Genomic DNA, 17,120 nt, shown 5'->3' with positions numbered 1-17,120 from the left:
GTGGTGCTGCTGGTTGAAGAAGGAATGTTGGCTAGGACAAAAAGAACGTTTTGCTCTTTAAACATTGCCATGGGATCCTTAGCTTTCACTTAAACTAAGGAATAGGTAGACTTAATGTCTGAAAGAATGATTTACAGATGCAGAGGCCATTCCCCTGCCCAGTCTGTACAACATTAAAATTTCTCTTCGACTTACTGACAATCATTTCTTGGTATATCCAGGATAGTGATGTCATAGGAAAATATTAATTCCTTTCTGGGTATGTTCAATCATGTGGCAGAGATGCTAGGGTGTTGCAAATAAGTAGAAACATTTATCTCTAATGCTCAACATACTATCCTCAACATTAATATCTACAAATCAAATAACTTGCAACTGTATTTGATTTTAAAGTTAATCCTTCAAAGCCCAATCAAGACACAACTTCCTAAAACAGACTATTCAAAATAAATATATTAAAAATCTTCTAGGGTGACTTGCAAGACTAAGCAATTTAGTCTGCTAATTTTGAACAGCAATTTGGAATGAAGCCCAGTCATTAAAAGACTGATCAATATATTGATAGGCAGATGATTACAAGTAGTAATCCAATTAGATCACTAAACCATTCAAGCTTTACTCTCAGCTATGCCATCAAAATTAAAATCTGATTTCCAACCCACTTCTACTCATCCTGTGCGATTTAAACGCATAGCTAAGGAAAGCAAAAGCCTGAGCTTTAATTTCAGTTGAGAACATTGTGTAAACACCTCGATCAGCATCACATTTTCCTGAAATTTCTCATTTTAGATTTTGTTGGTTCTCGTGCTTTAGACCACTAATGCACAGTCCCAGCTCCTGAAGCCTTTGAGAATGTCTATCTTTACCTGGAACCCAATAAATTTCAGTAATTTTTCCAGGTTAAACAATAACAACCCCTATTTGGTAATGGTTATTAAACACTAGGCTATCTTTTGCCACCATAATGACAATTTCTCAGGAATGTGTTGAAATACAAGTCTATTAATGACCGGTTTTATTCCAAATTGCTGTTCAAAATTAGCAGACTAAATTGTGGAGTCTTGCAAGTCATCCTAGAAGATTTTTAATATATTTATTCTGAATAGTCTGTTTTAGGAAGTTGTGCCTTGATTAGGCTTTGAAGGATTGATTTAAAAATCAAATACAATTGCAAGTTATTTGATTTGTAGATATCAGTGTCAAGGACAGTCTTAACATTGCATTGGGCACATGGATAGGAAAGCTGCTTGGAAGTGAAGAGCAATTCACAATTGAACTTACTTGAACTGTAAAAGAACTTAATGAACAAGAAAATAATCTAATAATGGCAAGTTTATTCTAGGTTGTTCTTCTAAATTCGCTACAAGATAAATAGGGATTGCAACTCTAATAATGAATCTGATCATTCAAATTTGACTTAATTTTCTAGTATACTTGTAGTTCTAAACCATTAGTTCCTCTGTTTGACATCTCTCAAGGTAACTGCAAACTTGATAGAATTCTTTAACTGTTGCTACAGCTTAATCAGCTTCAGCTGTATTTTCTAGAGAGTCTGCCGAACTGCCTTTCCTTTAGAGATAGTTCCAACTAACTTTCTAGAAGTCAGTAGTCATATTAGAATCTTGCAGCACAGGATTTATTACCCTTTTCACATCCTTTTTATATCAGATATGCTGGGATTTTCAACAGCCTGTTCTGATGGGTGTGTGGACCTTTCCAAAGAATTTGCCTTGTCAGTTTTATAACGACAAAGTGAGCGGACAGGCGATACGAATAGTCAGTCTCACAGGTTCACTAAAGGCTGCCAGTAAAATCCAAAGTGATCCAGTCAGAAGGCTGATGTATTTAAAATGATGAATCACATCAAGTAACAAATATCCCCTAAATGTCATGCAACATTTTGTAACTGGAAGAGTACTTGTGTAGTATGCCAATCGTACTTGTTTATCCCTTATATTTATATCTTTACAGTTTTCTTACAATTTTAAGAGCATTACTATTCTGAGCAGCACATTGCAAGGAGGCTAAACAGTTAATCAGATTAGTAAAGAACTGATGAACAGCACTCATTTGTTTAGTGCTGTTCATTGTCACTAAGAAATAATATAGATGGTATTGAAATGAAAACAATGCAGATTTTATCAGCATACTCATTAATACACTTGACTTGTGCTAATCAGTGCAACCTGTGGAAAAGCCACAGTTATTGAAAATGGATTTTGGCAAGCTCTACTTCAGTGCGACTGATCATTACAAAGGATTTATTTGCACCAACTGTTAAGCATGTTAACAGCCAGTTAGATATTGGCAGAGACCAGAGTGCCCTGCAACAGGGAGAAAGAGGTAGAGGAAAGACAATAGAAATTGTCAACTATTCATAGCTTTTAAAATAAAAAGTGCTAATTTAACAAAATGACTCATTATTCATAATGGTCAGTTTTCTTCAGTTGTGTTGACAGTAAAGGCCAGCTCGGGTCTGCAAATGAAACCCGACACGAGCCCGATAGAACCACATCTGACCCGAGCCCGACCTGGCTGAGTCCTTTCATTTTTTTCCCGTGCCCGACCCGACCATCAGTTAACCTAGCTTCCGTTTTTCACTTTGTTGCTTATCTGCACAAGCTTAAAATAACTAACTAAACAACCTTTCAAGTCCAAAAAGTACATTAACACTGGAGCCACGTGGTGATAAAGTGTGTCCGACCCGGCTCGAACCGAACCCGGAAGAGCGACCTGACCCTGACACATTGTCAGGTCCCATCGGGTTCGGGTCGGGTAGCCATGCTGTAGTTGACAGTCACTTGGGCACCAATAAGCTATCCAGTTGAAGTACAGCATATATATTTACTTAGTTGTTTAGATTTTGTTCAACAGAAAGGCAACAAAACAGGCACAATTATGCAATTTGAGTCTTTGGTTTAGCAGCTGGTTAACCATGAATTAGTTGAAAAAACTACTCAAAGTCAGCTGGATTTAATTTTGTATGAGAATGTTACTATTTAAGACACTGCTCGGTTAGGAATGCATGAACAGAAGAAATAGGAGCAGGAGTAAACCATATGACCTGTCGAGCCTGCTCCATCATTCAATACGATCATGGCTGATCTTGGACTTGCAACTTCACTTTCCCAACTGCTCCCCATATCCCTCGATTCCGATAGACCAAAAATCTGTCTATCAGAGTGTCATGAAGACCCCACCTGCCACAAATGAGGCATACTAATTTCATCATATGCAACATTAATTTTAAACTGCTGCTAGAAAGAAGAGATGACTTATTTAAGGAGATCAGCAGTGGTTGGAAATATTTGCATTCTAAGAGTCAGTTGCCTCGCGAAAGAAAATGGAACTGCTCTCTGATCCAATTAATCCAAATGGATTTTGATCACCAGACATTGAATGTGGAACAAGCCAGCATTCCATTCACTGCCCCCACCTCCATCCCCCCACCCACCCCGCCAACTGCGGGTGTCTATGATGAAATTAATCCACAAAAATGCAAGAAAACAACTAGTCACATGACTACCCTGCTGGCCCAGGATTTTTGATTTGTGATCACAGAACAGTTTGAAGTCAGAAACTGCTTGGAAGACAACAGAGAAGGGAGGTCTCTCTCCCTGGTCCCCTCTCTCTCTCTCATGAATTTCCAAATCCACTGAAGTCACTTAAACCTCGAGAGAAGACTCCTACATCAAAACAAATTTGAAAGCATGCACTGGGCCCCAATGAAATGGCAAGATTTAACTGCAATCAAAGACTCTACATTGAACTCAAAGGACAGTAAGTGACCTCCAGCTATTGCTTCAAACTTTTCCCCTTTATTTTTGCACCTTTTCTGCCTCTATCTGCGTGTGTTTATCGCGTGTGCATGCTAGCGTGGTCGCGTTGCGTATTATTAGTAGTTTTAACAGAATTAGAGTTTTAAGGTTAATGGATTTAAGCAAGAAAGGTATAAGTTTAAGAAAACCTGTTTGGTTGATTTCTTTGCCTTACAATTGGAGAGCAATGAACAAGCATTCACTAAGGGAGAGCTAAAAACATGGTGTTTTAAAAATTAAACCCAGTCATGATCAGACCAGGAAAAGGCTGGGGAACCCCTAGACCCCTTTCTCACCTGGTCCTAACACCCAGCCTTAAATATATTCAACGATGAAGCATCCATAACCCTCTGGGGTAGAGAATTCCAAAGATTCACAACCCTTTGAATGAAGAAATTTCTCATCAGTCCTAAATGATCATCCTCTTATCCAGAGACTGTGTCCCTGTGTTTTAGATTCCCCAGTCAGTGGAAACAACTTCTCAGTGTTTACACTATCCAGCCCCTTCAGAATCTTGTAAGTTTCAATGAGATCACCTCTCATTCTTCTAAATTCCAGAGACTATAGGCCCAATTTACTCAGCCTATCATCGGACAAACCTCTCATCCCAGGGACCAATCTAGTGAACCTTCACTGCACTGTTTCCAATGCAAGTATATATTTCCTTAAATGTGGAGACCAAAGCTGCACACAGTATTCCAGGTGTGGTCTCGCCAAAGCCCTGTACAATTGTCGCAAGGCTTTTTCACTCTTGTACTCCAATCCCCTTGCTATTTGCTTTCCTAATTGCTTGCTGTACCTGCATTCTAATTTTCTGTGTTCCTTGTACAAGTACACCCAAGTCTCTCTGAACATCAACATTTACAAGTTTCAAGCCTTTTAAAATATTCTGCTCTTCTATTTTTACAACCAAAGTGAACAACCTCACACTTTCCCACAATATACTCCATCTGTCACCTTGTTGCCCACTTGTTTAACCTGTCTATATCTCTTTGCAACCTTTCTGTATCCTCCTCACAGCTTGCATTTCCATCTACCTTTGTATCGTCAGCAAACTTAGAACGGTTACCCTGTCTCTTCCTCCAAGTCATGAAATAGATTGTAAATAGCTGAGGGTCAAGCACTTGTGGCACTCCACTAGTTAGCCTCCCAACTTGAAAATGCCCCATTTATACCTATTCTTTGCTTCCTGTCCATTAACCAATCCTCCATCCATGCTAATATATTACCCCCAACTCCACAAGTCCATATCTTGCCTATAAATCTTTTGTGTGGCACCTTATCAAATGCCTTTTGAGAATCCAAGTATACTACATCTACTGCTTCCCCTTTATCTACCCTACAAAAAAAATAAATTTGTCAAACATGATTTCCTTTCGTAAAAACCATGCTGAATTTGCCTGATCATACTATGATTTTCCAAGTACATTGTTAAGACTTCCTTAATAATAGATTCCAGCACTTTTCGTAGCTGTTCAGATACTGAAACAGTCTGTGTCTGTATGCAGCAATACCTGAATAACATTCAGGCTTGGGCTGCTAAGTGGTAAGTAACATTTTCATCACAAGTGTGCCAGGCAATAGCGATCTCCAATAAGAGGGGATCTAACCATCTTCCTTCGACATTCAAAGGCATTACCATTGCTGAATCCCCTATCATCCTGGGTCTTTCCAATGACCAGAAACTGAACTGGAGCAGCCACATTTTTTTTCATTCATTCATTGGATGTGGGCATCGCTGGCCAGGCCAGCATTTATTGCCCATCCCTAATTGCCCTCGAGAAGGTGGTGAGGAGCTACCTTTTTGAACCGCTGCAGTCCATGTGGGGTAGGTACATCCACAGTGCTGTTAGGAAGGGAGTTCCAGGATTTTGACCCAGCGACAGTGAAGGAATGGTGATATAGTTCCAAGTCAGGATGGTGTGTGACTTGGAGGGGAACTTGCAGGTGGTGGTGTTCCCATGCATTTGCTGCCCTTGTCCTTCTAGTTGGTAGAGGTCTTGGGTTTGGAAGGCGCTGTCTAAGGAGCCTTGGTGTGTTGCTGCAGTGCATCTTGTAGATGGTACACACTGCTGCCACTGTGCGTCGGTGGTGGAGGGAATGAACGTTTGTAGATGGGGTGCCAATCAAGCGGGCTGCTTTGTCCTGGATGGTGTCGAACTACGAGTGTTGTTGGAGCTGCACCCATCCAGGCAAGTGGAGAGTATTCCATCACACTCCTGACTTGTGCCTTGTAGATGGACAGGCTTTGGGGAGTCAGGAGGCGAGTTACTCGCCTCAGGATTCCTAGCCTCTGATCTGCTCTTGTAACCACAGTATTTACATGGCTACTCCAGTTCAGTTTCTGGTCAATGGTAGCCCCTAGGATGTTGATAGTGGGGGATTCAGCGATGGTAATGCTATTGAATGTCAGAGGAAAATGGTTAGATTCTCTCTTGTTGGAGATGGTCATTGCCTGGCACTTGTGTGGTGCAAATGTTACTTGCCACTTATCAGCCCAAGTCTGGATATTGTCCAGGTCTTGCTGCATTTCTACACAGACTGCTTCAGTATCTGAGGAGTCACGAATGGTGCTGAACATTGTGCAATCATCAGCAAACATCCCCACTTCTGACCTTATGATTGAAGGAAGGTCATTGATGAAGCAGCTGAAGATGGTTGGGCCTAGGACACTACTCTGAGGAACTCCTGCAGTGATGTCCTGGAGCTCAGATGATTGACCTCCAACAACCACAACCATCTTCCTTTGCGCCAAGTATGACTCGAACCAGCAGAGGGTTTTCCCCGATTCCCCATTGACCTCAGTTTTGCTAGGGCTCCTTGATGCCATACTCGGTCAAATGTATAAATACTGTGGGTACATGAGTTGGTCAGAAACTGGGAATTCTGCAGAGAGTAACCCACCTCCTGACTCCCTAAAACCTGTCTACCATCTACAAGGCACAAGTCAGGAGTGTGATGGAATACTCTCCATTTGCCTGGTTGAGTGCGGCTCTGGCACTCAAGAAGCTCGACACCATCCAGTAAAAAGCAGCCCGCTTGTTGAGCGCCCCATCCACCACCTTAAACATTCACTCCCTCCACTGCCAACAGTGTGTACCAGATACTGCAGCAACTCACCATGCTTCCTTCGACAGCACCTTCCAAACCCACGACCTCTTCCACCTAGAAGGACAAGGACAGTAGACGCATGGGAACACTACAACCTGCAAGTTCCCTTCCAAGTCACAGACTATCCCGACTTGGAAACATGTTGCCGTTCTTCACTGTTGCCGAATCAAACTCCTGGAACTCCCTAACAGCACTGCTCGTGTACCTGCACCAGATGGATTGCAGCAGTTCAAGGTGGCAGCTCACCACCATCTTCTCAATGGCAATTAGGGATGGGCAACAAATGCTGGCCCTGCCAGCAACACCCATACCCCACGAAAGAATTTTTTAAAAAAGTTCTCGACAACTGATGTCAGGCTAACTGGCCTGTAGTTCCCCGTTTGCTCTCTTCCTCCTTTCTTGAATAGTGGTGTTACATTTGCTAACTTCCAATCTGCTGGCACCATTCCAGAATCCAAGGAATTTTTAAAAAACATAGCCAGCGTATCCACTATCTCTGCAGCTATCCTTTTTAGAACCCTAGGACGTAGGCCATCAGGTCCTGGGGATTTGTCAGATTTTAGTCTTTCTAGTTTCTCCAATACTTTTAACTTAAGAGTGGTATAATATATCTGTATATCACTTCAATCATGATGGAACATTTGACATTAGTAACATACAATTTTCTGCCAAATTAATGTCTGTCTGCATCAATCACAAAAACAGTATTCCAATATTTATTTAATTTTATGCCTTTACTAGAAGAAATCGTCAACTCATGGAAACTGAACTTTGAACACATGGGATCCAGGGTGAGCTAGCAAATTGGATACAAAATTGGCTTGGTGATTGGAGGCAGAGGGTGGTAGTGGAGGGTTGTTTTTCAGATTGGAGGCCGGTGACCAGTGGTGTGCCGCAGGGATCAGTGCTGGGTCCTCTGTTGTTTGTCATATACATTAATGACTTGGATGTGAATGTAAGGGGCATGATTAGTAAGTCTGCAGATGACACCAAAATTGGTGGTATAGTGGACAGTGAAGAAGGTTGTCTAAGGTTACAACAGGATATAGATCAACTGGGAAAGTGGGAAAGGGATTGGCAAATGGAATTTAACGCAGACAAGTGTGAAGTGATGCATTTTGGGAAGTTAAACCAGGGCAGGACATATACAGTGAATGGCAGGGCCCTGGGGAGTGTTGTTGAGCAGAGAGACCTTGGGGTGAAAGTACATAGTTCCCTGAAAGTGGCAACACAGGTAGACAGGGTGAAGGCGGCGTATGGCATGCTTGCCTTCATTGGCCGAGGCATTGAGTACAAGAGTTGGGACGTCATGTTACAGTTGTACATGATGTTGGTTAGGCCGCATTTGGAGTACTGTGTGCAGTTCTGGTCGCCGCACGACAGTTTAGATGTGATTAAGCTCGAGAGGATGCAGAAAAGATTCACAAGTATGTCGCCTGGTTTGGAGGGCTTGAGTTATAAAGAGAGATTGGATAGGCTGGGTCTGTTTTCCCTGGAGCAAAGGAGGCTGAGAAGGGACATGATAGAGGTATCTAAAATTATGAGGGGCATAGATAGGGTAGATAGCCAGAGTTTGTTTCCCATGGTAGGGGTGACTAAAACTAGAGGGCATAGATTTAAGGTGAGAGGGAGGAGGTTTAAAGGGGATCAAAGGGGTAAATTTTTCACACAAAGAATAGTGGGTATCTGGAATGAGCTGCCTGAGGAGGTGTGGAGGCAGGAACAGTAGCAACATTTAAGAGGCATCTGGACAGGTACTTGAATGAGAAAGGCATAGAGGGATATGGAATTAATGCAGGCAGATGGGATTATGGTTGGCATGGACGCGGTGGGCCGAAGGGCCTGTTTCTATGCTGTACAACTCTGTGACGGAACCAAGGCAAGACGAGTTCTTCAACCAGCATGGCGTTTTAATTTTTCAAACTTTTTTTTGGGTTCATGTCCACAGCTCCTCCTTTTGGAAACCAAAATATATGGGCAGAACCTCAACTGCTGATCACCTGTTTCCATCAAAAGACGAGCAACTGGCAACTGAAAGTTTAGTAGGGGCTTGTGAGCCTATTTGCCTGTCTTAATCAAGTTTCAGGCAGGCCTTTAACGGGCACGCAACATTCCTGCCTGAAACAGCCAAGAAACTGTTTAAGTAAATTGGGGTCAGATGCCTGCTGTAGAACTCTGATTGTAACATTTAAAGAGAAATGGGTGCAGCATGCAGGTGCACATAAGTTCCATCTTTCCAAATGGCAAAAGATCCAACCAGTTATCTTTAAAGGGGCCACTGGAAGTTGCTCCAACAGGGTATGTTTTGCATTTAAAAAAAAAATCCTGTAGGAGCACGGGTTTCTCAAAAATCTTCCAGCCCAGTCTTACATTTTGTCCACACCATACCCGCCACCACCCCATCCCCCCTCCCATCCTCAGACCATTTGTCACTGTGGGAAACCAACGAGCTGCAGCCTATTTGGTGCCTGCAGCTCACCAGAGTGTTAATGAAACTGAAAGAGGTGCAGACCTCCCGACTGCCATGTTGGTTGGGCACATTGCTAATTATCACACCATTCGATGCCCAAACCAAAAATCTTCCCCTCAGTCTAAACTGCACTCCTGCAGCACATTTCAAGTTGTGAAGTTGTCCAGAACACTACCTTAAACTGCTGCCATGAAGAACTTTAATCATTCATGTCAGAAATGGCAAGAAAGCAGTGGTACATGCTTGAAGGACTGGAGTAAACTTTTGTTTCTAATGGTGTTGAAATGCTGCCAACTTAAAAATGAATTTCCTTAGCAAACTTTGAAATTATAAGTGCTGTTTCAACAGATTGTGCAACTTAAAATTCAACATTGCATCCATAAACTGATCACTTTGGTTCAGTGATTGCATTTATACATTAAAATTAAGAGTAATCTAGCTGATTTACTTACTGTTTTTACTGTCCAAAGTATCCTTCTGCATTCGCCTAGAGCTAACTATATAATATAGAAATGAGCTCTGCAAAAACATAGTCGCCTCATGTTGCTAGGTAACACATCAAATCTTTCCAAATATTTCAGTATTAGTACACATAAGCTAAGCTTTATGAGTTTGAAGTCTTTAATTATAACACTCAATCCTCTTTTGGAAAAAACCTTCCACAATCTAATGAAGCTTTAGTATTGACACTCAGTGCCTCAAAAAAAAAACTTACTCAACATAAAAAGTGGTTACAAGTTGCACATGAGAAAGTAACCTACTTAAGTATTACTTTGATCCTTTAGAGAAGTAGGAGGAAAACAAAGTGCCCCTAAAAATGTCAAATCTAAGTCATTTACAGAGAAAAAGACACCTTAAGTTAGTTTAAAAAAACTATTCCGGCTTACACTCAGAGGTAATCACTTCCATCTGGGCATACAGAACTTGCAAAAAGACTACAGTTTCAAGCCATGAAAGCAAATATTTGACTCCAGCCCACAGCTCTTTCAATCACAACTGTTCACAAAATAAACAGTCAAACCTCAAACCATTCAGAGCATTTCTCTCCATAAAAACTAGAACAGATACACAAGCATGATATGTATTCCCTCAGCTTTTCCAATATTTTAGTTGCACATTTTACTAGAAAACAAATTACATATTTAAAGAAAAAACAAATGGACATAATTTCAATTAAATACCAATGCCCCTCCCTAAAAGGAATTAAGGCTAGAAATATACTTGCCTGCCCAAGCTGCCAATAATTTTGCAAATATCAAATAAAAGAAAGTTGTCCCATTTGTCATGATGCATCATCTAACCAGATTATTCAACATTTCTGCTCAATAATAATTGACAGTGACCATAAAGAGCCATGAATCAACTGCAGTCCAGGGCGTCATCTGCTCAAACAACTAAAGAAACAAGAGTTATATCTTAGAATATCAGTTTTTAATATAAAAGATATAAAGCCACTAAATTATGCAAGCAACAAGAATATGTTCCTGCTGCTCAACTAGGAAAGCAGTCCAAACTGGATCTGCCCAACATCTAAATTAAATTGTTTTTTTTAAAAAGAGGGAAAAAAGGTCTTAAACTTGTTTTTCATGTTTTTGCTTTTGGACAGAGCTGTTCATCATTCTGCTATTAATGCTTTCTCTGGACAAACACTTTGTCTTTTACTAAGGATATTACTACTCCGTCAGGCTTTTATTCCATAACATCTTTGTCATTTAATCGCTCCTGCCCTCTGCCCTATCACAGACCTTTCCTTTTGTTCTTCTTCTCCCTCCCCGTTTTCACTTGTTCAAAGTCTATTACATTTCTAACCATTGCCATCTTTATTCCATGACAGTGAAGTTCTAATGTAGGTCAAGCTGGTGGTAAGAAAAGTACATGCAAATACCTCCCCCAATGGTTCAGAGCACCTAGGTATGTATTGGTTTCCTTTGGCCCTTGAGTGTGTTCAAGGACTGAGGTGTAAGGTGGATTTGTGGCAAAAGAAAAACTGTTGCAGGAAGGTGCCTCTGCCATCTTTAGATATTCGGAATGAGAATACATGCAAAAAATCTCAAGTTCAGAGCTTTTTTTGATTGCATTGTAAAGAGACAAGCAGTTGCTGAAGCTCTACATTTCCAAGTGGTGAAACAATCACGTGGTAACATGTGTGTGTCTATATTGTGGGGAGGAGGCAAAATGTGCTACATAACAGGTCACTCAGGAGTTGCAACTGGTACCTACTCTCTGGAGTAGGGACAAGAACAAAACAAGATAAGCAAGGTATCTTTGGATCAAGTTGGTTCCAAAATGGCAGACCTGGAGCTGGGAGTTTGCCATAACAGAATGGTGAGAGCTGGAGAAATTACTTGATGACCCTTCAAGTCAATTCCCTAATGGGAATGTTACTCCTAGTTGGATGCTAAGGCTCAATGCTTTTAAGCAACACAGGATTAACTGACTAAACGCCAACATTACCTCACTGTACATTTAGAGGATCCCAAACCTTAGCTCTTGCCAAACTGCACTAGGTTTTCACATTTCAGTAATGCTGGGTATCCTTGGTGGGAAGAGTGTGTGGATTCCACATCAAACAGAATCTGCTTCCATAAATGTGCAAATAATCTGGTTTGGAGACTTTTAAGCAGGGCGGCAAACACCCACCTGGCAAAAATAAATCTGTGTTTATTGGCTGGCGATGGATAAGACAAAATATTGCAGATTAGAAGGAAACTCCATATAAAGCTGGGATTCTAATAAGAGATCAGAGATCTGAAACATTAACCTAACTTTTCTCCTTTCTGCACAGATACTGCCTGATCTGGGGAGCATTCCCAGCATTATTATTTCATATGAATCTGCAACCTAATTAGGTGATAATTAAGGAAAAAATGTTTCATCACTTCAACTAATAATTCCCACTCCATATAAATGAAACAACGAAATTCTCTCTTCAGGCAAAAAAAAAAGCATTAAAAATCTATATACAGATCACATCAATGGGATGCCATAATACTCCTGAAATTTAACTGGATGATTGATATAAGTACTTTTCAAACATGTTACCTGCTAAAACACAAAATGCATGCAGATACAAATAAATGAACTGGAAGCTTCAAAGCTGGTATTATGGTCGTAATGCAATTTGGTAAATTTCTGACAACGCAATATGAAAAGATTGATTTTTATCCCTCAATTTCCAAATTCAAAGATTCCTTCAACTCTGAAGCAGACCCAGGGCTTGAACTCAACATCTGTTACAGGCAGAAATTGTTAGCTAATGGACTAATTTGTCAATGGCAAATCAATTCTTCCATTAGAAAAGTGAACAAATTTTAAAGATAGAGACCTGGCAACGCAATCAAGATTCAATCATGGAAATTAGATAGCAAGAATGTAAACCTTGTTGAAAACATCTTACTGCAATTTAAAATACTGCAACTACCAAAAAAAGAGAAAGTACATGCCTCTGCATTTTTAGTGCAACTATGAATTATAAACCCCAAAATCCTTCCTTTTTAGCAAACAGAATGCCAAAAACTATTTCAAAAGGGGACACTTCTTGTTCAGAGTACTTCAGAGTAAGAAAAATGGGTCTCATTAGATATTTGAATTTTATTTTTGAAACGCTACTTTTTCCCCTGACATGGCTCCCCCCTTCCTGCTAAGCTGATCCAGTGGAGCCAATTACAGGATGTCTTCAGTGTTCCATTAAAACAACAGGAGGCATGATTTCACACCAGCCAGAGAACTTGCCAAACTCAGGAAAGAATGCTGTCGGCTAGAAATGCAGGTTTTCCACGTGTGGGCTCTCAGACCACTTTCATCTTGCAATGGAGTCTCGCTCAATGATACAAATGGATATTCCCTGTGACGGATACCCATGGAGTGACCTAGCAAGGAGGGAGATCTTATCCATAGGGTGTCCTCATTACTAAGGAAGTATTTTAAAAATAAAAACTCATACCTAGTGTGGGAACAGAATAATATGGGAACATTTAAGATGAAATAATTAATCAATCATGTACTACTAATAAACTGACTTCATAGCTTCAGGGCTGCACAGACAGCTTATCAGTAGGAGTAGACTAACAAGAGAAAACTAACAGGACAGTTGTAAGCCGCTTCATAATAGCCCATCGTATAGCAATCAGCCTAACGGTCCAAGGAGATAGGGGGGATGAGAAACTGCTAGAGAGGAAGGTGACAAGGCAGTACCCCAATCAGGCCATGACACCAAGAAACTGCAGAGTTTGTAAACCAATTGGGAACATAAAGGGGGTGTCACTGATTTGTATGAAGAACTATAAGAAAGGCTTTATTTCCCTGCTCAGACAGGAGAGGGCAGGAGAGAGAAGGAGAGGAGAGAAGAGCCCAGGTGTTGTTGTTGTTGTTTGCTTTGCTGATGATGTAACCAAGAAGTACTGCAATAAAGTTTCTTAAAGCTACAGTCGGACTTCGTCTCTCTTTGTGTAACTAATGGGATCCAACACTAATAATATTTCAGGGATGTACTTTGAATATGTTATTTTCCTTTAAATAACTAAGAAAATATTGAATGAAATGCTAAACCTTCTTGCCCAAGTGGCGCTGAATTAAAGCTTGGAAATATTTGGGAGAACATTCAGGCAATAAGTTTATTAAAAATGTATCTGTTCTCCCTTAAATCTTTTTAAAACTTCAGCAGCAGAAACAACTTATGAAACATTGATCTAATGCTACAAATCATGTAACTAGTTTGCAAACTTGAGGTATGGTTCTAAAAGATGCTTTACTGGATTTAAAGTGTCTCCGATAAACTCCAAAGCCAGACTGTAATGTAAGAAATGGTTACTCTCAATTAGGAGTGCTATTTATTAGCACGATTTAAAAACCAGAGATAATCATCTGGGCAAATTTTTTAAAATGGCTCAATATATCCAAAAATGAAGCCTGAGTAAAACATTTTAACAATAAGCAATACACATTTTTGAAATGGCAATAAACAACCACCCATTAAAATCGACTGATAAGTCAGTCAATGGTGCAGATGGCCATTTAAAATAAATGGCCAACTGGTCTAACAGAGGTGTAGTGATGCAGAGCACCACTGTGTATGTATGCAATGGGGAGACTGACATGAAGGCACCAGCGCAAAGTACACCATTCTCCTTTGTACATTTTCACATGTACAAAGGCAGATATTGGATCTGATGTAACCACCCTAACTCTAGATTTTAACAAATTGGTGATCCCCTGTTACATTGTTCATGGCAAGTCAGAGGTCATGCTGTTATACAGGAGGTTACAGCAGTGGGTGAGACTGAAGAGAGAATCCACATCGACAAGGAAAGAATTAAAAATGAGATTGATGCACAAAGACAGTGAAACAAGTTAAATGGACACTTTTCACATTCTCCAGTTAAATAGATTTGCTCCTTTCACATACCACAATTGCTTTAATGATATATTTTAGCTGCATGAACGACCTGAACATAGTTACTTAGTTTTTTTCCCTATCGAAGTTAAGCAGATAAAGTTCAAGTTTAACCTTGTTTTGATGTTCCTTTATAGGACAAAAAAAAAAATCAGCTTCAATTAAAGTTGGTTTTCCAGCTTTCATTACTGTCATTCCTCAGGCCTTTTCCCAAAATGGCTGAGACTTAAAAACAGCAAGCCCCAGTACATCCTCAGTCAATCTTGCTGTCCATGTTAAAAGTAAGTCTTGGACTGTTACATAGTCAGAGTCCAAATGCGGTGCTACTTATTTCAATTAAAACGGAAGCGATCCTTTAGTTGAATTCTGGGAGGAACATTGCAGAGAGCAATTATGGAGAGGAACATTAGTACATGCTGAGAGCTTTGTGCACACAATACTTGCAGATATGGGGCTGGATTATACGCCTGGTGGATGGGAGCTGGCCACTGACGTAAAAGTCAGTGGGGAACCCGCATCCGCCCAGCCCGGGGATCCGACCCACATTTTATGGGTCCCTGGGCTTTAATTGTTCAGAGGTGGGACTTCCACCTGCTTGAGGGAGGAACTCCCGCCTCATTGAACTGCCAGCCAATCAGCGGGCCAGCAGCTCTCGTTCCCAGCAGCGCCAGCTGAGGACACAGAGCCAGGACCGACGGTAAGTTTGTGTTGCCTCACCGGGCAGATCGGTCGCGAGCCGGCGAGGCAAGAGTGGTCGTTTTGAAGGGCGGGTGTCACGTGTCCTGGGGGTGTTGGGGAAGTGGGAGCAGCCTTCAATCTGGCACCCAGTTCCCGATTGTCAGGGCGCCCGCCCCACCGTGTGCTGAGAGGCTGCCAGGTATCACTGGGCAGCCTTTCATGTCTACCGGACGCCCGCTTGCCATGGGTAAAATACCCATGAAGGCGGGCGAAAGCCCTTAAGTGGCTGTTAAATGGCCACTTAAGGGCTTTGATTGGCTTGGGGCAGGCAGCTCGTTTCTCGCCCTGCTCCCACATAAAGTGGGGTGGAGGCGGGAGTGAGCTGGGAAGGCCTTCCGGAGCCTCCCCCTCAATTTTACGCCAACCCCCCACCACCATCCAGCTCACATAGTGGTCATCCTAAAAGTTGTATCCTACTACCACCTCTTCATTCAGCTAACACTGGGATGCATCAATAACTTGAGTCTTCAGAGATAGGCAGGCTATCAACTCAAATGTTGACATTTCAGACACACAAAAATAAACTATTGGTAAATAAACATTTTTTCCTAATTTTGCAATTTGTAGTGTTTGCTAGAAATTAGGCCTTCTTGCAATAACAGTGTGTTAACAAGTCGTTACTAATGTGCAAATTGGCCTACAAATTCGGAGGATTAACCGATACACCATGATTTTCAAATCTCCAGAATTTGCTGATCACTTTCTGCCACTCCACTGTTCACTTCACACAAGCAGCATCTTACCCTTCCAGTATTTTTACACTGGAATTGCACATTAATTGTCCATTAAACTTATGACAATAAGTCAAGTCTGGCAATTAAGAGCATAAGCACCCTTTAAACAATGTGTGAATTATTAATGCAACGTCAATCCACCTCTTTGGCCCAATAAAGAAACAAACTTCAGAGTGTTCCACCTCATCCCAGTTATTAGGATCTAGAATGGCCTGCCTGAAAAGATAACAGATTCAGTAATAACTTCCAAAAGGGAATTGAATAAATTGGGGAAAGATTTATAGGACTATGGGGAAGGAAAGGGAAATGAGACTAATTTCAAAGAGCCAACACGTGCACAATGGATTGAATAAGCCTCCAAATGTGCTGTACAATGCTATGATGCTTGCATTTAGTCATTGCTAGCAACTTTAAAAACAGCAAAATTATGTTTTTTTAAATTTGACTTTTCCTTTATGTCTTTTCTCTCTCAATCAAAGCTTTCTTTCCCACCCTCTATTTCTCTTTCTGTACCTGATTTGACTCGAATTCTCCCACCTTCATTATTCCTGTTTCTTTCTCAATGGGTACTCTGCTGCCCAAGTCACACCGCCATCAGTACGTAGTTCCAGTAGGTTACGATGCAAAAGCTGTGTCGAGATACACGACACACCGTTTGGCTACCTCTCCTTTCAAATGCCGAAAGGTAGTTTTTTTTTTAGTCGAGTTTGCTTTAGGTAAGGAATGAATGTGCTTGGGAAATTTAACATCTCCCCCCACTTTTCCCGCTCATTATGAAGTGCTCCAAAACTCACTGGTGGAATGCTGTGTCACGATAAATGTTGCTGTCGTGCATTACAAGGAAAATGTGCCCGAGC

The 17,120-nt window shown here is 41.1% G+C and overlaps 1 protein-coding gene across 1 annotated transcript in view; it reads right to left on the bottom strand.

Annotated features, from left to right (window-relative positions):
* The window catches only part of rrp15 (ribosomal RNA processing 15 homolog), a 38,721-nt gene that overhangs the window by 7,743 nt on the left and 13,858 nt on the right, over positions 1-17,120 (bottom strand). The gene's annotated exons all lie outside the window — the stretch shown is intronic.

The sequence above is a fragment of the Heterodontus francisci genome, chromosome 13 (assembly GCF_036365525.1).
Source record: "Heterodontus francisci isolate sHetFra1 chromosome 13, sHetFra1.hap1, whole genome shotgun sequence".
NCBI lineage: Eukaryota > Metazoa > Chordata > Chondrichthyes > Heterodontiformes > Heterodontidae > Heterodontus > Heterodontus francisci.
Note: the sequence above shows the minus strand (reverse complement) of the source record. Positions and strands in the feature narration are given on the sequence as shown.